Below are 24,250 nucleotides of genomic sequence, written 5' to 3'. Positions count from 1 at the left end.
TCCAGTCCTCATTATTTTTCTTACTCAGATCCTCGTATTTTTTTAATTTATTTATATTTTAATATTTTTTTTTCGAAACTGAGACTGTGCACAGAAAGGAAAAAAACGCTATGCGATGCAGATTTATGGAAACTAGAGTTGTTTACTAATACTGTTTCCAAATGGAACAAGTATCTCCTGAAACCGACTCTGGCGCCAGCATTTAGGCCCCTCCTATTCCATGCTTAAATATCAGCAAGTGTTCCGTGCTTAAAAGGGTTGGCTCCTCGTAAGTACCATCCAATCGACCGCACACAAGACTTCGCTCATGCGTATCTAATTCCATAACCCATTCGATCGCTTGCATTAGTATCGCAGTAACTGAACTGAAATAAAACACAAAAGTAAAACAAAACTGATACATGTATTTATCAAAATTTATATTCTTACATTTCCTACAACGATAAAATTCATATTTTCAATTATTATTTTAATTAAAATATTAGGAAAATTGCTTTTACAAATACAAATACAAAAATATAGATACCCGCCATATGAAAACTGTTTCTATAACATTTATTATGAAGTCCGATTTTATTTTCTCTAATTGACTCTCATTATTTGGTATATTTTCAGTATTTTTCTTATGAAAAAAATCATCTGTTCTCCTATATTCATAATAAATAAAATGCAAAAGTGTGAAAATATTTATTTCAGATTAACTTTTGCATGAATTCTTTATCGTTGTTTAATAAAAGAAATTATTTGTTTAATGTATTTATTAAGTCTATTTTTTTTTTTTTTTTGAAATTTGAATATTTCATTTCATTGGCCTAGTTACAAAATGAAATGGTTTCTACAAACTTTTATTCATATTTATCTCTGGCCACACATTTTTCATTTCATGCATGCCAAAATCAGCATCATTTATAGTATGAATAATGAGTGGGCAAAATAAATCCTTTTTTGCCTCATGCAAAATATCCTGCAAAATCCTTGCTGGATGTTTCAGCAGTTAACTTTTAAAGCAACAAACAACGGATATATTTAATAATCTAATTTTTTGCTCAACTATTTTAAAAATGAATGATGTTGAATTATTTGTTTTCGCATTACAGATGATAATTTTTGAATGATGTATACCTTTGGTGGTAGGTTAATAAGATTTAATTCATTAAAAACTAAATAAAAGATTTTAAATCACAAATTACTCCCCAAAATCTAAAAAAACGCTTTGTGTTGGTTGATTTTTATTAAGATTAGGCAAAAAATATTTTTATGGCTTATATTTTTATAGATCTGATTTGTATTTTTTAAATTTCCATAAAATATTTATTATTAACGCTTTGCACTCGGAAAGGTCAATACATGCATAATTATTTGCTTAATGCAATCTGTTGCTTTGAGAAACAAAAAATATAATTGTATCAGCAAATTTTTACCCAAAAGATTAATTTGAGATTCCTTACAACGGAGAAATGCCAAACTGCTACAACGCCTAGAAAAATGCCCAAGAGCAGGTATCCGATCAAAAAGGTTTCATTTATGAATGATGTAATGTCACTTGGATGAAATCTAGAAAACTCAATAAACAGAAAATTTTGTTTTATAAATTTAAGTAATTTATAAATAATGTTTGCTATTATTTTTAACTGATGGCATCTGAAAAAGTGCCTCATATTCATCCCATTTCAAAGAAAACAGTATCACTTGAAAGAAAAATATAATCTTGGAGGTCATTAAGTGAAGATATTGAGGATCCAAATGTCGTGGTTACTCAAGTCAAGAATTTTTTTTTCCAGCTCAAAAGATGATGCTTCTTTAATCCAATCTTCATTTTCTACTTAGATTTCTCGGAGATGCGCAAATTAATTAAATGCTATTAAGGTAAGCTCTCTTGTAACAAGGAAAGTGATGCAACTACTCTAAAAGATGCAGTTTTGGAAAAAGTAAGTGAAGGTACAGTTTTTCTATGTTATTTCTTTTCATAATTAAGATAATGAGCGTCGCAGATGTTTTCAATGAACTAGGTTCAATTTTTTGGATGAATATTAGTTCAAACAGTATCATTAAAAAATGTATTTTTGCTTAGAATCACTTAATGATTTATTGCTGTTAATAAAACGTCGGCAATCATTTTTTTTTCTTTTTCGATTTTCATATACTTCGTTTGGCCATAGAACCCAGGACCAAAATTTTTATAAGTAAAAATATAAACAGCCCTTTCAATAATTTCTCTCTTGACTTTGTAAGAGGGAAACTGTATGCAAATCGCAGATAGAGAGAAGCATACTAAAGTAAATTTTTGAGATGAATAATCCCTTAAATGATTTATTGCTGTTAATAACACTTCCGCAATCCTTTTTTTTTTCTTCTTTTTCGATTTTAATATACTTCGTTTTAATTTTCAGGCCATAGATCTTAGGACTAAAATTTTTATAAAAATATAAATAGCAGCTTTCAATATTTTCTCTCTAGTCTTTGTAAGAGGGAAACTTTGTGTAAACCGCAGATAGAGATAAGCATACTAAAGTAAATTTTTGAGACGAATAATTTAATTATTCTTTCAAATGGACTGGTATCCAAGAATTTTAATTTACAGTATTAAAGAAAGTAAGTAATAATTGAAGAATTTCCCAAACCAGTGAAATATGCTGACAAAAAGGATATATAAAAAAATGCCCTTAATATTATTTTAAAAATTATTTAAGGCAGTAAAATTCCAAAATTTTAACCATTTCCATTGCTCTAGTATCTTCTGCATGAGCCGCCTTAAAATGCAGTTTTATTAAAACATATTAATCCCATTCGAAAAATCGATAAAAATAAGTTTCTGGCTCTCTTGAAGTATGTAATTCTCTATAAAATTATTTTTAAAAAATGAGCAGACGTTTTCTTTCATTTTGTATTGGAAATATAATCCGATATTCTAATTTAGAAGAAGAATAAATTCGTAGAAGCCAATTCTTATTTGTTTTGGGACAAATGCGAACTGTCGATTTCATAGCATGACGGATGTGAAGTTTATGAAAAGAACCATCAAATGTATATATGAAATATCTGTGAGTTGCATTTAAGATTCGAATTTTGAGGAATCTAATCTACATATTTCAGTCCGTAAAAGTACATTTTTGGAAATATGTCTTTCTGAACTCGATTACTCAATAACGCTTTGAACTGGAACAATTAAATTTAGTAAACTAGTATATTTATAAAATTCTATTCAATTTCGAACGAAAACTATTCAAAAAATATCTGTCCATCCAACTTTCCAAGTACAAGCGAATAAGATAACTACAAAACGTAAAGGTCTAAATAAATAAAATTTTGTACACAGGTTTAACCCTTAATACGCAGATCCATTTCAAATTGCGAATCAAATCCGTCAAAGGATTGCCTGTATGTAAACGTAACAATTCAATAACGTAACAGTCTAGATATGTGAAATTTAGTTCACAGCTTTAGCATCTAAAGTGTACATTCTTATAAAATTTTGATCGATGTGTATCGGAAGGTTGATCATCTGTCGGTATGCGCTTTTGCATACATATAAAGGCGATAAATCAAATAAACTAAATTTCATACGTGATCTCAAGATTACAATGACAGTTCTATGTTAAATTTTCATTTCAAATGATCAAGAAAAAAGTATAAAAAAATACATATTCAATTTTCTGGTACTTGTGTATTAATCTCCTAATAGTGATTAATCGTCCAAACAATGTCAGAGATGCTCTCATTTCAGTAAACATGCTAGAATAATGTCAAAGTTCCATGTTTCATAACTATTGTTCATTAATGCGATGAATTTAACAAACAAATACCGGTTTTCTTTACCATATTGGGAAGCACACAATTGTTATATGTGGGTATCTGAAAATAAATCTGAAAATTCCTGGCATCCATGGCCTTGCACAAGGTTTGCAGTTTTACGTGGGGGAAAGGGGTATAGCACCTTTATGCAAAACATGCGATAAAGTATGAGGAGACCATTCCCACTGGTAAAATTATTAGAATACAAGGAAACTAACCTCCGTGAAGTGATTTCTCGGAAGCCCTAACTGCTTTAATTAGGATACAGGTACAAGTAATCAATTTTATGAAAATATCACTCACTCATGAAAACATCACTGTTATGATAGTATAGTAGAAAATCCAATAACTGCATACGCAAATTAACTTTAAGGCTGATGTCAAAGTAATTAAATCTAATGTATTCATTAAATTGATTAAATCTAATGCATTCATTAAATTGATTAAATCTAATGTATAATTCTTTTTTCTTTCATCGCTGAAATGCAAAATTAATTTCGAAATTGTTTTAGTAATTCAATCCACATTAATAAATTTATCAGAATAAGTATATTAAATTGTTGTGCACGAAGAAATATTAAGATACACTTTGAACTAAATTGAGTCCCTATTTTAACAATCTAAAACAATAAGTAAGTTACAATAGGTTTTGCCCGAATTCAGAAGTATAAAGCATCTAAAGGTGAAAACAAAAGATTGTCTTTATTTCGGTTAAATTTTCGGGGAATTGTCAACTTATTTTGTTAAAAACGTTAAAGTTTTTTTTTTCACAGTGCCTAAAAGATTGCCTTTAAATGAACTTTAAAAGTCCAAATTTTTGTGCATGAAAGTTATAGTAAAGGTACCTTAGAGATTGCTCGTATACTGCATGTCAGTCAAATGCCGTTTCTAACCTCATCAGAAAGCCAGATAAAGAAGATAAGAGGTAGGAGGAAAGAGAAAGAAGATAGGTAGGCCAAAAAAATTAATGCCTTATGGCGAAAGAAAATTTGCTCACCAGCTTAACCCTTTGAGGCATAGTGGCTTCGTTTGAATCCACCTAACCCTTTATTTCTTCTCACTCGTTATGTCTTTAATATTTGCCTCAGTTACTTCAGATGAAGCTACCCCTTATCTTCTATGCAAATGTACGAAAAAATTAATAAATTATCATTTTTATTCCCTTATTGTGTATTTGATTTAATTTAATCACTTTCCGCCTGCAATTCAGCAGTTTTATGTTCTGCGCCTCAAAGAGTTAGAAAGAACAGACGATATGTTGCCAGGCTCAAAATCAAGCAGGACTTATTCAGGTGTCAAGGCAAATAGTTTACACCTACATAAAACGACCCAAAAAATCATGTTCAAAAAGAGGAAGCATCATCCAAAATCGAATCAAACACATACCAATAACCGTTTATCTTAGATTAAAGAATACATGTCATGTACCACAGAGTGGGCTTCTAAGTTCTTCAGATGAAAATACAACTTAGATAATCCAAGCGGTTATCAATATTACTGACACTGTCTGAAAGATAAAGAAGAATTTTATTTCACTCGACAAATAGGCGGAGGAAGTTTAAAGATCTGGTTAGGAGCTGGATATGGAAGAAGAACAAGACTGGTCTTTTTTAAGGGTAGACACCATACAGATTACAATTAAGTGCTAAATTTTGAACTTCTTCCTTATGGCTCCAAATTAGGAGGAGAACAGTGGATGTTTTACCAAGATGGAGCCCCCAATCCGCTTGCAATGGAATTAAAAATTGGTTCGTTGCAAATAATGTTACCAGGTGTTGCAACAGTCTGTTAAAAGCCCCGATCTTAACATTATGGAAAACATCTTGGCAATTCTTGTTCCTTTTGGAAAACCTAGATTCGAATCCATCAGTGAACTTCGAGAAACATTGGACCAATTTTTGCCGAAAAGAAATCTAATATTTGAATGTTTTACCGTCAAATAAAATATTCGAAATCAAAAAAGTAAATGGGAAGAGTATTCCTTACTAATATCGTTTGTATTATTGTTCCCATATTTTTTACAGAGTTTCAAATGGTAGAAACCTTTTTTGTGGTCATTAAAGCTTTATTTTTTTAATATCATGGCAATGAAATGGTATTTTCTTATCAAATTATCTGTAAAATGTTGCTCATAAAAATAATTCAAGCAAAAATAAAAAGGAAAATCTAGTGTCCTTATTTTTTTACGCAGCATACATTGCTATTCCAATGTTTCAAGTTATTTTTCCGTTCTGTGCAGTACATGCGTTGCGAAAAGGGATTTACAGGGATGCAGAAGTCGATGAATTCTTCAACGAAGCATCAAAAGAATTTACAAGAGCAAACGTTAATTTCTATTACATTCAAAGTTTGATGCTGAAGACAATACTAATATAAAACCTATAAATGGTCTATACAGAGGTGACGGATGTGGGTCGAAAATTTCTATAAATATATCCCACCTTACAAAACTGAAATATATGTAATTTTATTTAAAATCTCTTACTTCTTTTGAAATGGATCCTTGAAAAAAATCTCTAAAATAATTTAATTCTTTTTGATTAAATTATTGACCAAAACTTTGAAAAAAGTGCTTTAATAAATCAACAATGCATTTTCAACATCAGAAAAATGTTAGCATTCTCCCAGATAGCTAATTATATATAATAAGAAAAATAATTTCATAATTTATATATCAAAAGCTAATGAGTCAATAAAAGTTATTTGAATAATTTTGTATGATAAATAGAAAATCAAAATTCTATTGCAGTATTTCAGCAGTACCTCTCAAATAACTTTAAACGTTATAAGGAAAATTTGCACTACGAATTTCTTTAATGCACGATTAAAGCTAATCATCTTTAATATCTACATTGCAAATTTGGAAACAACAGAATTTTTCTAAAATATTTAACTGCATTCTTTACATTAAGCAAACAGCACTAAAGCACATTTCTAACAAAATCCGATAAAACAATTTTTCACTCATAGTATTGGTTTTCCTATTTTTTCTTGGAATTTAATTTTAATCTCAAAAGATTTCTCTTAAATAGTTTTCAAATGCAAAGGAAATTTATATTATTATGTTAACTTTACATAACTTTCCAGACTTATTTTGTAATCACATATATTTAATCTAAAATACGTTTTGCAAAGTTTTTATTTAATAAAAGTAATTACATTTTGTACAATCACTCATCTTAGCCCTTGATGGAATATTCGAGTTCGAAAGTTTGTCGAAGAAAGTGCAATAAAACTGGATTAACTGTTGCAATGAAATATATACTACACTCACAAATTCCAACCAATAAAAAAATATATAACAATTTATATTATGTTTGTGCATATTAGATCACCCGCTACGAATTCCAACTATACTTGTATAATAAATTTATACGTTCAATATATAAACATGAAATGAGCAAACCGTTGTAGAATTGAAATGTTGAATCAAATGTTTAGCACTCACGTTGTTAAGTCCCTATATACATGAAAAATAGACGACAGTGCTGTATAATGCATCTTACAAACGTGTTGAAAATTTTATTAAATCTGAGTTTTGTATGAGAAAACTAAATGTGAAATTCATATTCATCCCTAGAAAAACCTCTAAGGAATTCTTCTTGTTTTACAGGCAGATCACTATGGAGAATTCTTAAAAGTATTGACTGGAGAATTTTATAGGCATCAATGGTCGAATAGTCATTGATCCACAACTTACATGTCACTAAAGACCAAAACATTGTATATGCAAGACATAATACTGCCAAAAGAACCTTGAACTACGTTCACAAGGCGGGACGAATCGATTATTTAATGCGGCTCACATCAAACCGTTAGTACCAAAACAAAGGTGTAACATAACTCGCCTCACTTGGCACCATAACAGTCACTAACTTTGCGATTTTCTAAATAACACAGAAGTAGATGTATAATTTAAAAGAAACCGATTATTTTTAAACCTCGGCACTTTATTTGACTTGAAGAATCATTATTGTTCTATTTGCCTTTAGTTAAGGTACCATAGAAATAATTTTCTTTCTCGCAAAATTCTTCAAAATGCTTTTATTTCATTTCTATGCTTTCATCATTTATCTGAATGCGTAAGTATCTTAAATTATTAGTGTATTACTCGATAGATTTTATAATTGAGAAAAAAGTCAGTATATTCGAAAGCCAAAAATTATTATCTTGATTTCAATGTTGTTAGCAAAACAATGAAGGATTTTCACACCGATATCTTCCATTCTGCACAATTTTTCCTCCCCACAAAAATTATTCACGATATCATTTTTTTATAATCATTAAGTTAAGTCATTTAGACTCGCTTATGTAAAATGTTTTTATGTCTCAAGTCACCTGAAATACTATTTCACGGTGACCCCGCCAACTTTAAAGAAATAAAATGATATTTATTCATATTTACATTCGTAAAATGAGACTCTTTAAAAAAAAGTTTTTCACTTCATTTCATTTCAGATGTACTGACTTGTTTTTTGCACCCTCCTCTGTTTCAAAAGTTTCTCTGTCATAGACATTCACTATTCTCATCTTTCCTAGTCTCGTTTCCCCATCAATGTATTTTTCATTGCTCTAAGAGGTTTTGAAAATAAACGATGAATCGTAAAGTTTGGGCCCTGCTGCATTTCTGATAAAAAGGATTTTTTCATGCATGTTGAGAAATAACTAATCAGAGTTTTTATGGCATCATATTTTGGTGAAGGCAGTAGAATGATCTGATCTGAAGCCAGTTTTGTTGCTTTTTCAATAAATGAAATATAAGCTCTTTATCAATAAAATGTAGCACTGTGGATACTTCTAAATATTGAAAAATGTGAACTATTTCTTTTTTACCGCTAACATTATTGTTTTCTAAATAAGAAAATACATTAATCTCCCAAGACTGCATGAAGCTCATATTGACAGAAAGTGTGATTTGTCTTTTATGTCATTTTCCAACGAAAGATAACTGAATATATCAATTATTCATACTGTTATTTCACCTCTAAATAATAAATTTTTAATGTATTTCATTAACTAATAAATTTACTTCTAAAACCAAAAGCAAATTATAAGAATGATACAATCTGAAATATGATCGATTTCCAAGCAATTCTTATCAAAATAAATTAAAAAAAATTACTCAAATCGAAAACTTTTGTAGCGCAATTTGATGTAATATATAAAAAACAAATTAAAATGTTTCGCAGAAAAATTGATTTTATTTTTTAAAGGGTAGACTTCCGTAATATGAACGTAAATGACATATGTAATTGCAATTCTCAGCTAAAGCTTGCTCGGAAGTATTCATGGATTTACACTATCTGAAAAAAATCACTTTGCTCCACATTAAAAAAAAATCAAATAGTTTAAATTGCTCTGTGCTTTTACCGAAATGTTTTTCTTTTCATATTAAGAGGTTTTTGAATTCTGTTCTACTCAATTGTTTTCATTCTAATACGTGTAATGAATCAACAATATTCTTTCTCAATAGATGTAAACTTTTTCACCAATATCAAAAAGATATTCCAATACTTATTTTTAATGTGGGAAATATACTTCATGCGCATTCTAAGTCCGTAATTAAAATCACTTGAGTATACTTAAGAATCTTTCTCTTTCTTATAACAAAATAAGAATCTAAGTTAATTCTTAAGTCCAAAATCATAAGGCTACTTGGATCAAATCTTAAATATCAGAAGTTAAAACTTTAAATATAAATTTTGAACAGAAAGATTAAAAAGAATCTTATGCTATTTGAGGCATTTTTTAAAATATAACACGATATCATTCTATTTTATTGCCTTTTAAAGAATAACCAAGTTCTGATTACTCAGATGTTTTTGAGATGAGCCTGCGCTTAATTGTGACAATTTTATTCTTGGTATTGCAACAAAACTGTTAAAATAACTTCTCAATTTAAAGAAACGAGATCAACTGCGAAACATTATATAATTTCAACAGACATAAACCAGCTTACATGCATTCATTAATCATTAATAAATTAACTGAAGTAACAAATTTATGAAATTTATGAGTAATTTTCAATTATCCATTAATATATAATATCAAAAAGATATTAATGTGAAAGCAAAGATGAAAATATAGAAAAATTCAAATATTTCAAGTTAAAAATTACAAAATTTCTGAAGGTTTTCACAAAATTAATTTCAAAATGCCCATTCTCTTAGAATAGTTGAATTCACTCCCATTTCGAGGCTATATAGGGCTAAGATTTTTGTCAAATATTTTTTTTTCAAAGTCAAATGCATATCGACAAAAAGTAAATACATTTTCTTCCTTTCTCTTTAATAAAATTTTAACAAAGTGGAGATATCTTCTACTAGTTGGTAATTTTTTTTACTCCTAAGAACTGATTCAAAATGTTAGCTTACAAAATTTCTGAATAAATTGAAATAAAACGCATGAAAATTATTGCTTTCAATTTATTAATACTCCACGAAGAGATGATTTGAAGTAAGTTTTACTTAATTAAAAGAAGACGAAGATATACTTCATTAAAAAATATTAATTACATAGAATTTGTCAATTGATTTGTCATTGAAGTCAATTTGATTTTCTTTTACATTTTTGCAACATCGTGTTAGAAATCATAATACAAGTCTAAAGTGGGAATGTTTACTTCAATACATAAGCCTAACTAGTAGACGAAAAGAATAATTTCTTCGTCTTATTGTAATTCAAGGTTTGATATGCATCACGCGAAAGAAATAATTGTATTGGACAATTTTAATTAAGTTTATAAGGTCAAAAATAGAAAAAAAAAATCATTTCTTTTCAAAGCATTTTACTAAAAAGCTAGTTCAGCAAAGGGGAACTTAAATGCTACAGCATCACGTAACATATCAGGAAACAGCGAATTATATGATAGGAATTAAATTGCTGGATATTTTAAGTGAAAAATGTTACAAAAAATTTTTTCGTCAGCGTCGTCTTACTTTAGATGCATCACAACAGCCTGCATGAATTTAAACAGCCATAAATTTTTTGAGCCTTTAATCTATTATTCAGTCAAATTATTAAAAAATTATTTCTTATTTAATTGAAATTTTTAATGTTTTATTATTTGAAATTATTTTTTTAGTTCGGCATCCGCTGAAAATCAACGATATCTATGTTAACTTTGAAATTAATTAATCTAAATAATTAATCAATTTTGTAGTTGAATCCATTACGAAAGAATAGTTTGATTGAAATTAGCCTTAATCTTTCTAAACAATAAAGATAATATAGTCAGTCCTGTAAATCTCATCAATTTCTATTGCTTATCTCAACTCAGGTATAAGTCTTTCATAAAAAATGTTAAATAAACAGCTATTTCAATAACATCATCTGTGCGAAAAAAGATTTAGTTTCGGAAATTAAAAATTTACTATACCATTTGCAAGGATATTTCATTTGTAATTTACTAGCACAATTCCTTGATTGATATTTTTAATATTCCTTTTACTAAATTACCTTCATTTAATATGCGAATAGTAATTAACTGAAAATTATTTGAGTAGAAACGACCGAATTCTAAAAATTCAATAAACACTAGTGATGAATTTTTAATTGATTATAAAAGCATTCATTTGGAAATTTCTTATTTTTCCTTAATGGCAGATACAAACAATACAGAATGAATACTAAATGCGAACTCTCTTTCGATAATTTGTCTAAAATTGATTTAGATGCTTTATTCTTACTTTTTTTGTGATTATAAAATACATAAATTCGTTAATTTTAGAGGTAGCTTGCTCAACCAATTTGAAAAACTATTCACTTTAAGGCAATTTCTTGTATAATAAATAAATTGAATAAGTACGACATAACCTACATCCACTGTTCGTATCATTAAGGAAATATTGTAGCTTATATTTGACTATGTGTGACAATAGAGGGTAAGAGTTCTTAAAAATCCAAATTGAAATTAAATTTGCGAATGAACCACTCTTCAGATATTAAAAAAGGCTGCGTTTTAGTAAACAGTGCAAAATAATGTGAATATATATTTTTAGCAGATAGTACAGTTTTCACATAACTACAGAACTGTTTGAAAATTAAGAATGTCATAGGAATTATAACTTCAACAAGGAAATCAGCTATATTTAGGAATCTAGAGTTTAAATTATTATCTTTGTCAGAATACTGGACTGTAAAATATTGTCTTGCATATGCAGAAAGATATTTAACATTCTATGCCTATTCTATGTCTATTCTTATATCTTAACAAGATCGTGTGCATAAAATGAAATAAAATTTCACCCATAAAAGCTAAATTTTATATTACATTTATCAATGAAAAACCGTAAATCATGAATTATAGCAAAGCATTACTACGTCACTGCGAGAATATCTTCTGAAGTTTCTGAACAGAATTTTTTTACCGTTTTACAATTATCTGATATTCTCTATTTTATCGGAGCATTACAAACAACATTAAAAAAAGTCAAATTTCATGGAGTTTTGACCAAGTTTGTAATTTTTTTCAATATTTTCCCTGCCAGATTAAAAACAAGAAATGAATTAAAAGGATAATTTTTTAGCTTTGTAATATGATATCTGACAAAAATAATTCGTTTTATTTTTAAATATAAATTGAAAATTCCCCAAAACATTATTAAAATTTAATGATATTAAGTGGACTTTATTTATTCCAATTTTCGTTATTATTAAAATATAAAAAAATGCGCATATTCAATAAGAAAATTAAGTTGAATGTATCACTGTGCTTCTTTTTTTTGATAAGTGTTCTAAATTTATTACAAATCCTGATCAAATACACCATAAAAGCTTTAACTTTTTTTTTTATTATTCCATATTTATTTATGAAAATCAGCGATTAAAAATATAATTCGAAATGAAATTCCTTGCTCATTTCATGAAGCAATTTCTGGAATTTAACACATCATGCCTCCATAAAATAAGTTTAAAAGGGTTTTAAATATATTGTTAACTGTAGTATTCTTAAATTAAGGACTTATTAGAATATTTTAAAATATATTGAAATATTCCTTGATGAAGCTTCTTGAAATTATTATGAAGAAAGAGAAAAGTTTTTAAAATTTTAAATCTACAAAATAGTTCAACATCGTTGAATTTTAATTCAAGTTTGTCACATGTAAACTAATATCCTTCTTCGAATATAGTTAAAAACTCCAAATGTATAAAATAATAAATTGCAGAAAAAAAAACATATTCATGGTAATAAAAAAACAATTAAAATCAAGCGAATTACATAAACATATTATCCAAACGTATACTATATAAAACATACTATCCACACTAATACTATCTAAAATCTATTATATAAAACATACTATCTACACTTATATTAATAAAATTGTTTATAAAGAACAAGCCACAAAAAATTTTTGGCCAGAAGAAAAGTGAATTATTTATTTTCAAAGAGAAAACTTGAAAGCATAATTAACTAACACGCATTAGTATCATTTCGAGATTAAAATAAGATCTTATTCATGTACAAACGTAGAGTAGTTCAGTTTGTTAAAAGTATGAAGCATTCTATAGATTTACATATATTTGGCAAATAAAACATTTTGGCGAATATTTCGAGTGCCAACTGGCAATGAAGAAAACTAATTGGCAAATTCGTTAAAGAGTTGGTGATTTAAAAAAAAAAGTTATCCAATATCAATTGCGCTTAAAAGTTCATATTTATATATTCTTATATTGCATAAAAGTTTTCAAATATTTTAATCAGTTTTTTTTTTTTTTTTTTCAAAAAGCTTACAAAATCTGGGTAATAATGAAAACAATATTCCTTAATCTTGCATACTTTTATAGAGATTTCTGCAATTTTTTTCTTTCTAAATATTTAGAAATAGACTATATTTTATAAATATGTTTTGTCCTTGAAAATTATTAAAATTATTTATTTTAGACTAATATAAAAAGTATTACTGAATATGACTAAAAGTTTGACGCATCATTAAATTTTGATTCTACTGATTTATAAGGACTATATTTAATGGAATTCTGTGCATCAAACTGAATATTGCATAAATTTTTTCAAAAATTTTTAATCAGTTTTTTTTCCTGAAAAAGCATAAAAAATCTGGGTAATAATGAAAACAATATTCTAAAATATAAAATAATTTTTTTGCTATTTTTACTATTTATTTCCTGATAAATGTTTAGAAATGGGCTAAATTTTTCAAAATATGTTTTGTCTGTAAAAATTATTACAATTATTTTAATTAGATAAGTATAAAAATTATTACAATTATTTTAAGTAGATAAATATAAAAAGTATTACTGAATGTATCTACTAAAAGTTTGATTTGGTATACTGATTTATAAGCACTATATTTAATGGAATTCTGTGCATCGAACTAATTTTTTTTATTTTTCCAACTTCAGAGAGATTTCAGTTTAGGGAACATGAAACAAAGTTTTCTATGGAAGCACTGCTCATACAAATAGAACATTATTAACGAATTTTGTATCTGCGGATAAAATATTATTCACTTGCACTGTATGTTCCATTTAATAAAATATTTCTTCTACAGCAATAAATTAAAATTTTTTAATAATTTTTTCGTTTGCTGTTGTACGCTTATTTCTTTTGAAACTATGTTTCAATAAATGGATCATTATATGGCTTAAATTTGAATGTTTTAATGATTTAAGATATTGTGATTTTAGACGGACAAAATAATAATACCGCGCTGTTTGCTTACTTAACTTGAATTTGGTTTATCGTCATTATGCAGTAATCATTTTTGAAACCTTTGACATGATTTTAAACTATCATTTGACAGATATATAGGTAATTTTATTTAATTTTGAATGTTGCATAGATCATAAGTAAATCAAACGTTGTCAGAATTTGAATAAAAATAAAAATTGTACCTGGAAAGTTGACAGCATTAGTTTCTCGACAATCGAACATCGTATAGGAAGAAAGTATCAAATTTTGTTCAGATAAATTATTTATAATGAGTTGGGAAATGCGGCAGATGCAAGAAAAATTATCAAGAAAATAAACAGTTCAGTTATAAGCTTGCTGTGAATGAAAATTTGTTAATAAAGAAAATAAGAATTTTTTAGGGTTAAGATATCAATCAATGAATATATAAAATATACAAAAGATACGCAAGTTAACAAACTTCCATGTAAGACAAGGCTAAGAATGTTAGAAAACTAAAAATAACAGAAAAAAAAGGTTAAAGATCCTTTTTTCTCAAAAAAAAAAAGGCTTCATTGGTATGGATTAGGTGGATTTTAGTATTTTTGGTCTTTTTTTTATCTGCAATTTTCAAGCTTACGTATAAATTAAATTTTCTTTAAAATAAATTATGCTATATCCAAAAAATAATATTTCATATCTTGTTAAAAACACTTTGTTTATAATTTTTGTCTCGGTTTTTTTTTTTTTTTTTTTTTTTTGCCGCTCTATTTTTAGAAAAATTAGGCTCTCTATTAAATTTATTCGGATCTATAAAAAAATCACTTCTTTCTACTTTAGGAAGCATATTTCACTTTAAAAACACAAGAATATGAATTATTGCGGCAAGATTAATATGCAGTAAAATTAAAATGAGACAACGAGATTTTTTTCGAAATGTAAATTTTACTTTTAACTCAAACTGATATTTTACATCTGCCATTTCTCTAGGCAGTCTTTGATATCTATGATTCTGAATTGAAATTTTAATTCATAAAAAAAATTATGTTAAATGGTAAATATATTAAATATAAAATAACAATGAGATTAGTGTATATACTGTGTTCCGAGTTGAAATGTTTTTTTTTAAAAAATTTTGACACATTTTCTTCTCAAAATAGAGCAAATTATTATTTCAAATTTTTGACTGAACTGCATTCCAATTATGGTTAGTAAAATGACAAAAAATGGTATGACTTTTTCCAAATTGAATGAGTAAAATATGTGATTGCATTAGAGTGGAAATAATAAAGTTCCATCACTTCACCCATCACCTATGAGTGATGTAATATAAATTCATTTTGCTTTCAGTATTAGATTGCTAGGGATATAGTTTTGAAAAAGCAGTATTAGAGTAAATCTATACAATTATGTACTTAGAAGATCTGAAATATATTGAATACAATTTAGTTATAATAATGTCCCATTTTAAAGTTATTTAGGGAAATAATTCGCACTTTTGAGTCGCTATCAACTGGGGAGGACGATAAGTTAATTGGCACTCTGTTCTCCAAACTTTCATGCCACACCACCAGTAGGAGATTTGATTGACTACGTCATATTTAATGTATACCAGGCCCATATAGATGACGGACTTTCATGGGAGTCAAATTTCGAAACTGGAATTCTCTGGCCTCAAAGCCAAAACCATTCGGTCATGCCATGTTTAACTGTAATGATCTTGTTGATAAAGAAAGAGATGAAAATGAAATTATCACCACAAGTTTGATACTAGAATAAATGACTGGTTACACCTACCCTATAGGTGGGGATAAAAGATTTTTTAGATATTTTGATTTGAAGAAGAGAATATTTTCCTCTTCCTGCATCAAATCTCCTATTTTTGACGGGAATATTTTGACATTTCATACAACAATGATCTAAATGTAAACTCTGCAATGAACGTTTTTTAAAAATTCATTACAATGTGCGTTTCAAAAAATCAGAAATAATCAAAAAGCGGAATGTCAAGATAGCAATGCTGGATACCATATATCTATAATGTAACAACATTATGGCATACAAAGCAATTTGTGACCAGAAATTTAAATAAACGAGTTTAGAATTTTCTGAACCGAATTTAATAAATGTTTGAGTGATAGTTATTAAATTTTACTTGAAAATCAATCGAGAGGGGAAACATTTAAGTGTTTTTGGTGTTTGAATTTTAAAGTCATTAAGAATTGAAATTCAATAGCTTCGCATATTTTAATTTGACTAAGTCAAAATGAGAACTATCACCTTCCAAGGATTTAAGGTAAATCGTACACATTTAAAAAAAATTTAGATTACTTTTTAACTATAATTTAATGAAATCATATTTTTTATCTAATGCTGAAATAGGCAACAAAGAATTTTGTCAATCCTTTTATTGCAATTAGAACAATTAAATAAATTTGTAACTGAATGATTTGTTTGAGATTTGTTCCAACGCATTGATATAATTTTGTCATTATATAAGTTTTTATTTACTAAAAATTCATGAATATTTTAGGAGAAATAAATTATTTGAAATCACGCTTGTTAACTTGTTTTTAATGTATTAAGATAATAGTTTAAACAAAAAAAAATATTTTATAAAGAAAATTATAATACTAGATCATGAAGGAAAAATTTTATTTAATCTACAGATATTCAAAATATTTTTAACATTCATTAAAATTCCATTTAAGATCTTGTAAACTCCATAACGTTAAAAAATATCGTCATACCGATCCCAGATAGCTTGATAAATAATGCAGAAGATGTGAAAATAATAAAAATATGACTCATTTATAACCTCTGCAAGTTATGTCCATATATTTCTAGGTTCATATCTTTCTATTATATCATATAACTGCGTTATACTATAAAAACATTCCATATATGCAATGATTAGCTTCCTTTCACACGTATCCGAACTATTTTTAAGTACTGAAAAAAGGATTAATTACATATTTGATATTAAGTATTCGTTGTTGTTTAAATGTAAACAAAAAATATAAAGATCCTTTCTAAAATAAAAGGGATCAAAATATTCAAGGAAAAAATGTAATTAAGACTGAGATTAATTCACTTAATAAGCTTATAAATCATTACACTTAAAACAGATATTTACCCCATCATTTGAATGAAAAATATTGCGTCATTTTGTATATTTGCATACATTTGTAGTACATATAAAGGAATTTCCTTGAATATAAATATTTATTTATTACCCTTCTTATAAAATCCAGAAACTATTGGAGGAAAATGTCTTAAAAATTCACATTTATAAACTATAAAAAAATTCACAGTTATGCTTGTATTTTTGTAGATTTTTTAACTCGGGGGAAAATCATTTAAACAACTTTGAAAAAAAATTATTATTTTACTATATTTTGAGTAGTTATATTTTATGTATAAAATGAGTAACATCGAAAAGCATATATATAATTTAATAAACTTTGGTATGATTAAAATACGTTGTGGTTATTTAAATCTACAATTCCTTGCGAATATTGGAGAAGAAAACAAGACAAAGGTCACAACTTTGCATAAGATAATGTACAATGAGTTGTTTTACAACTTATTCAACAATTTTTGTCATGTGTCATTAAAATTTGGTGAATTGACTGTATTAAATATTACATCCTTTTAAAATATAAATTTGTCTTGAACCATCTGACAGATGTATAATGGGAAAATAACACTTTTTATTAATAGCACTCAGCTTAAGTAAAATTAATTTTCTACTAATATTTTCTTATTTTTTAATCTTAATGTAATGCCACGTTTAAACAAAAGTTATTTTATTCAATTTAAATGTAATATTTGAATTGAACTTTTTTTATTTGCTTAATTTTATATTTATTCAAATGAATGTAATTAATTATCTAATTTATAAAAATAAATTTCATAATTTCTCTTCTCTCGTATACAAAAAATTATTTTTATTCGATTTTTTTTTACTTCAAATGCTTGCAAGCAAAATTAAAACATTTTGCTTTCATGTACGCAATCTTTCAAAGAAAAACTGGGTGGTCATAGCTGCAGTTTCTTGGTTACTTTTAAATTTTAACAGATAAAAAAAAAACCAATTTTAACAAATAGCAGCGACAGTTAAAATTTCATGAAATAGATCTTTTGTGCCAAAATAGGTTGATGAAAATAGAAAAAATGCGTTTATTAAACAAGAAGAATTCAAAAATTGTATTATTACTGGAAACCTCTTTCAATCTTGAAAATTAAATTATATGGAAAGTTTAAGTTGTCACAATTTTTATGAATGTTGCCAAGGGGATATCATATTCCTATTTGGTAACTACATGTCATACTTCCTTTTTCAACAAAAAAAATTGTCAAATGTGAAAAACTTTTAGAAATATACAGCAGAGCTTTGCCACTTTTCGTCAATTCATATTACCAATGATGATTCTGATAACTTATAAAAATAGAAATCTTAGAATGTTTTTGCAAATCTTTAATTTTTAGTTTCTAAAAGAAATTATAGCCTACTAACATTGACTATCTTATCATCTAAGTTATCATTTGTGAATAAAATAAAGACTAACTATGTCAAAAAGGCAGATTTTATAGCTTTAGTCTCCTATATTTAAGGATCAAAGTTCCCTATAAAAGAATATAAGTCATCATTTAAAAATTAATAATAAAAAGAATAAATATTCTTTTCACTGAAAACACAAATAGAATAATAATTGGAAATTTCCAATAAACAATTAAACATGCGATATTGTGAAATGTAATACTATACATATACATAAAGATTAACGATACAATAAAATTCAATTGGTAGAGAAGGGTGGTTACTTTAAGTAATAAAATTAATGCCAAACAAAATTTTTCTTTGCAATTTTCTAAATTTAAAAGCAACTTATGATTCTTTTTGCCAGTCTTCAAATGTTAATTAACCATTGAAATTTTATATGATCGCCATCCATTAATATTCTGATTTCTGAGACGAAATTTGGTATATTTAGGAATAAAGTTTTGAAAATATATCTGAAAAAATAATCGAAACAGTGCCGAGTAGATTTTCAATATCACCATTCAAAAACTTAAAAAGCGCCATTTAAAGCTACAATTAACGTTGACAGTTTTAACTCTTTAACAATTTTTGAAACTCTTAAGCGAAGATAAAATAGTTTCTTGAAAATATATATCCAAATGTAATATATTAAAACACGAAAAGCACACAAAGATGAAATTTTAGTCACTTCTCTTTCGAAAAACATCATTTAAGTTTTCATATATAAACACCTTTATAAGGGTTTTCTTATCCTCAATGCTCAGGTTTTTTTATAATTTGTTCTGAGATGATTTCGTTGTTGTCGAATATTATTTTGGACAGTAGATACCTTTTTACTCTTGGAAACAAAGTTTTTCAATTGTTTGGAATCTCTTTTCCGAAGCTTTCTTCAATTTTTCTTTTCCGCTAACAGATTCGCTTCAACACTTTCCAAAATCGACTGTTAGCTCTTTGTCTAAAGACTGAACATGGGGATGCTGTACCAAAAATTCTTGATCCTGCCCAAACGTCATTGGAAGAATGTCAAATTGTATATAACTAAAAAAAATTATATAAGATTCCAACTAAAAGATTCCAACAACTACCACTACTAGGTTTGTTTCAGCTGAATTGATTTTTTACTTTGTTCTTGTAGAAGTGTTTGAAAGCAGTATTACAGAAAAGGGTTATATGAATATGATTCTTTTACGTTGCATATTGTTAAAATGTATTCAAATTACTAATGACTAAAAAGTTATTTTCTACTCTCTTTATTAAAATTCTAATTCAAATTAAGAAAACAATTATCAGAAGGAAAGGAAAATTTTAAAGCAATCTAATTAGATTCACTAGAAATTGTAAAGATTACAAATGAATTGCTTTACTTATCCAATTGCAACAACAGCCCATTTATTTGCAAATACTGCGATTCTATTTTTCTTTCTTTCTAGTCTTTGTTTTGGATTCTTTTGCTTTTTTAAGAGTATAAGACTTCATCGAGTAAAGTTCAGTAAAATATAACTGCTGTTTCTAAGCTCAAAATAATTATCTATAAACATGCAAGCTTTTAATTATTAATTTTTTACTATGTTTCAGGAGTCTTTGGGAGATTAATGTTTCTCGATATTGTTTTAAAATATATTCTGACTGATCTTAAAACGTTAAATAATGTAACCCGATTCATTTTTTTTTTCATTTAGTATAAATCCAGGAGTATAGAAGATTTAGAATTCAACCGACTGAAGGTATTAAAAAATTCGTTTTCAATATTCTTAAAATATTTACGGTACATATGCTATCATTATATGATTGGCTTTGTGTAAAAGCATAAATCTCTGAAATGTTTTTATTTTATCGCAAGAAAGTATGGTAAAGATAATTTACGTCATCTGAATAATATCAATGGCACTTTATCTAGATACCCGGATAAAAGTAGAAATTAATTTGTTGCAGAACAAAAATACATTTATCCTTCGGTCGGACGAAACGTTTGCAGCCACTGTTACAAAACATGGAAAGTATGCATTAGTCGATAAAAGTTTAATAAATTACTGCTTTAATTGAAATCATGTATTCAAAACGTTTTTTTAAGAAAATAAGTACATTTATTACTCTAAACAAAACAATGTTGCTATGAAAAAAAAAACAGAATTTATTTGAATCATTTCCCTATACTCACAGACATGTCCTTTTACTTTTCGAATTCAACATTACATGCATTTAAATTCGTCAGTAAATTTTAAGAATCACATAAAAATAATTCATTTATGTAAAATTCAAAAGGGGAACATTCAGAAGAAGCGCAATGCTATTTTTTTTATTTCTGAGAAGAAAGCTTTTTGTCAAAATGCTAAATAAAAGATGAATATACTTATTACTTGTACTAACATTACAAAAAGATAACAGAGTATATATTAAGGAACATCAGCACGTCTCTAAGTGTTAATTTTGATCAGTTTCTTATAAAGTTAGTTAATATCGATACCAGTCAAATATTTTATTTGAAATAAAAATGCGCAGTGAAATCCTATCGTAATAATGAAATATTTTAATAGTTATATGCTTATGAAATGTACTTTTAAAATCATGAAAAGTTCGGAAAAAACAATTTTTGAATACTCTGTACTAATTTTTAAATTTGGTTTAATTTATGACTATTAAATGGGAGTAGTTCTATCTTGTATAAATCGATTTTTTTTTCAAACATCCAATGCAAAATTACATTAGAAAGAGCTAAATATTTCTTCCTAAAATTATTGAAGTGCTCATCCCCATTGGCAAAATTAGACACATATTAACAAAATCAATTCATGAAAAAGCAAGTTTAAGTTCATGCTTTTTCACATTTTTGTAATGATTTCTTTTGATGATTCATTACCAATTGTATTATTAAACGCCGAACTAAAATTCGATTTCCTTATGCATTTTTAACTATTAAATGACGATAAATATGAATTAGATGACTAAAAGTATTCTTGAAAAGCGAACATCATAATGATTTTGAGCACGTTTACAGGCTCCGTCTAACTTTTTAAAATTACTGTCTATTTCTAATGGAATGGAAAGACAATGAACTGTAGAAAGGTTATTGATCTGTCTTCAAATATTAATCCTTTTAGCTACTCGGTTCGAAAAGTTATAAGTAAGTCAATATTGTAATTCTAGTTTGTATTGTTTATATATTTGAAATTTAGAGTATAAGTCATGAATTGTGGTTTTTCAACATAAAATTTTAATGCTAATTATCTCATGTTAATAGACTAGAATTAATAGCCTTCTCTGCTAAAAACACACACTTGAACGAATGGGTCAACTTTAATCATCAGCAACATTGCTAAATGTGCAAATTTTTTACAATTGCTTTGAGGAAACAGTTAAAAGAATTGTATTACATACGAATGTTCTGTAAGAATTAGAATTGCTAAATAATATTTCAAATAAGATATCAATGATCAAAAATTTTTAAGCTTCACGTTTTATAACATTTTAAATTTCCTTGATTAATATCTTTAAAAAGAAACCTAAAATTTATATTTTAAACAAAGAAAACAATAATCATTGATCCAATGTTAAACGTACTCATTTGTTGGTTTTCAGCAATACCAATGATATGCATTCACAGAATATGGACAGATATCTTAAAATCTCATGCATACTGATTTTAAATTATTTGATTTTTTACACTAGAAATTTTCTTACTGACTTCTCTGAAAAGGATTTTATGTTATCCTTTAACTCAACGTTTCTAATCAACAGATTTAATGATGAGTCAATGAAATCAAATAAAGTTTAAATAACATTTCAATCATTGACAAAAAATTTAACGTTTCGAATATAATTAGCTTTTAATTTGCATTCTTAAATATTTATTTTTAGAGAATAGACTAATAGAGTATTTTTAAATCCATTCTCATTTAAAATTTCGTTGAATTTTTCATTTGTTTAATGGTCATATAATTACCATGTTACAAAATTACCTTCTTTGGATAATTTTAATAGGGGAATTTCGCATACGCGCTTCTTGATAAATTTATGACAAGAAAGACTTTCACTCTTGGAAAATACTTTCTTTTGTGATCAATATAAGTATCTACTTTATGGAAAATTGTTTTACTCTTTTATTTAAATATCCAGTGAACTGCACATTTTGACTGATAATTCGATATGCAAGCAAATATTATTCTCAGAAGATTTAATCATAAATAAATCTCACAAGAGCTAAGATTTTTTTTTTTTTTTTTTTTGCAAAATATATTACTTACAATTTTCTAAAAATATATCTACATAATTATTATAGACTCGCATAGTTTTCTGATCTCTTGGTTCTTTGGTTGCTTCTTATAAGCCAATAATCACATGCAACCCATTATAAGTTTTAACATTTGCGCATCTGGCCATTCTATGAATACTTATATGAAATAATTAAATTTATATGGTAATGAAGTTATAGACAGGGAATGAAATTCAAAAAACTTACCTTGCATGTCGTTTGAATACAAGTTTCTTTGCCGCTTTGGAGCGTGCGCAAAAACCATTTGCGTTCTTTCTTGTATTATAAAAACAGTTTTTTACAATATTAGAAATTTTTCAAAGCAACTGCAAGAAATCTTCTAAACATCTTTCAGTTTTTTACTTTTCTATATTTCGGTGCAAGGAATTACAAGTATTATAATTTGCATAGTATCCTTGTAAAAAAATTGTGCGTTGGGAAAAAGATTAATTTTTATTTCTATGCATAAAATCGCCCACCTCGGTTTTGACCTACGTTGAGATTTTATGACAAGCTACCGTATACCTATATATGAATGTGGAGCCTGTAAGTCCGATTTTAAAGAGCGTAGCTGCTATGCGCTGCCAGAGGAGCTAGGTTCTGGTATTCCGCTGCAGCATATTTAGCCAGGCTTTGCCTTCGACCGCCACTCATCGACACCAGAGACATCTATCGGGAAGCAAAGCTGGTGGTGATCTGTCGGGGAAGTCTTCAATTATTCATTCAATCACGACAGTCGAGGTGATGAATAAAGTAGAACTAACTCTCGCTCTCGTAGAAGGAAACGAGATTCGTGTACGGGACTTTTCAAATTTTCAACTGGGATTTATCAATACAATTAGAAAGGGAAAAAGGGTTTTTTTTCTTTTCTTTTACAAATTTAAAAGCTTTTAAGTGTTTGAATCCAAATTTTCTTAAAGTTAAGTTTATTTGTTTGAAATGCTTAGTTAAAAAAAAAAAACGAATCGTAATCTTCCCATAAAATTCAATAAACGGGTAGATGAAAATTTTTCCATTCAGCATTGTTCAT

At 27.2% G+C, this 24,250-nt stretch overlaps 1 protein-coding gene across 1 annotated transcript in view; it reads right to left on the bottom strand.

The window, feature by feature from the left end:
- The window catches only part of LOC129960227 (transient receptor potential-gamma protein-like), a 333,943-nt gene extending 310,155 nt beyond the window's left edge, over positions 1 to 23,788 (bottom strand). Inside the window, exon 1 of the mRNA XM_056073478.1 lies at positions 23,428 to 23,788. The gene's annotated coding sequence lies outside the window, so the exon portion shown is untranslated. The remainder of the gene's footprint in view (positions 1 to 23,427) is intronic.
- Between the last annotated feature and the right edge of the window lie 462 nt (positions 23,789 to 24,250).

The sequence above is a fragment of the Argiope bruennichi genome, chromosome X2 (genome assembly GCF_947563725.1).
Source record: "Argiope bruennichi chromosome X2, qqArgBrue1.1, whole genome shotgun sequence".
NCBI lineage: Eukaryota > Metazoa > Arthropoda > Arachnida > Araneae > Araneidae > Argiope > Argiope bruennichi.
This window is presented reverse-complemented; position numbering and strand designations above follow the sequence as displayed.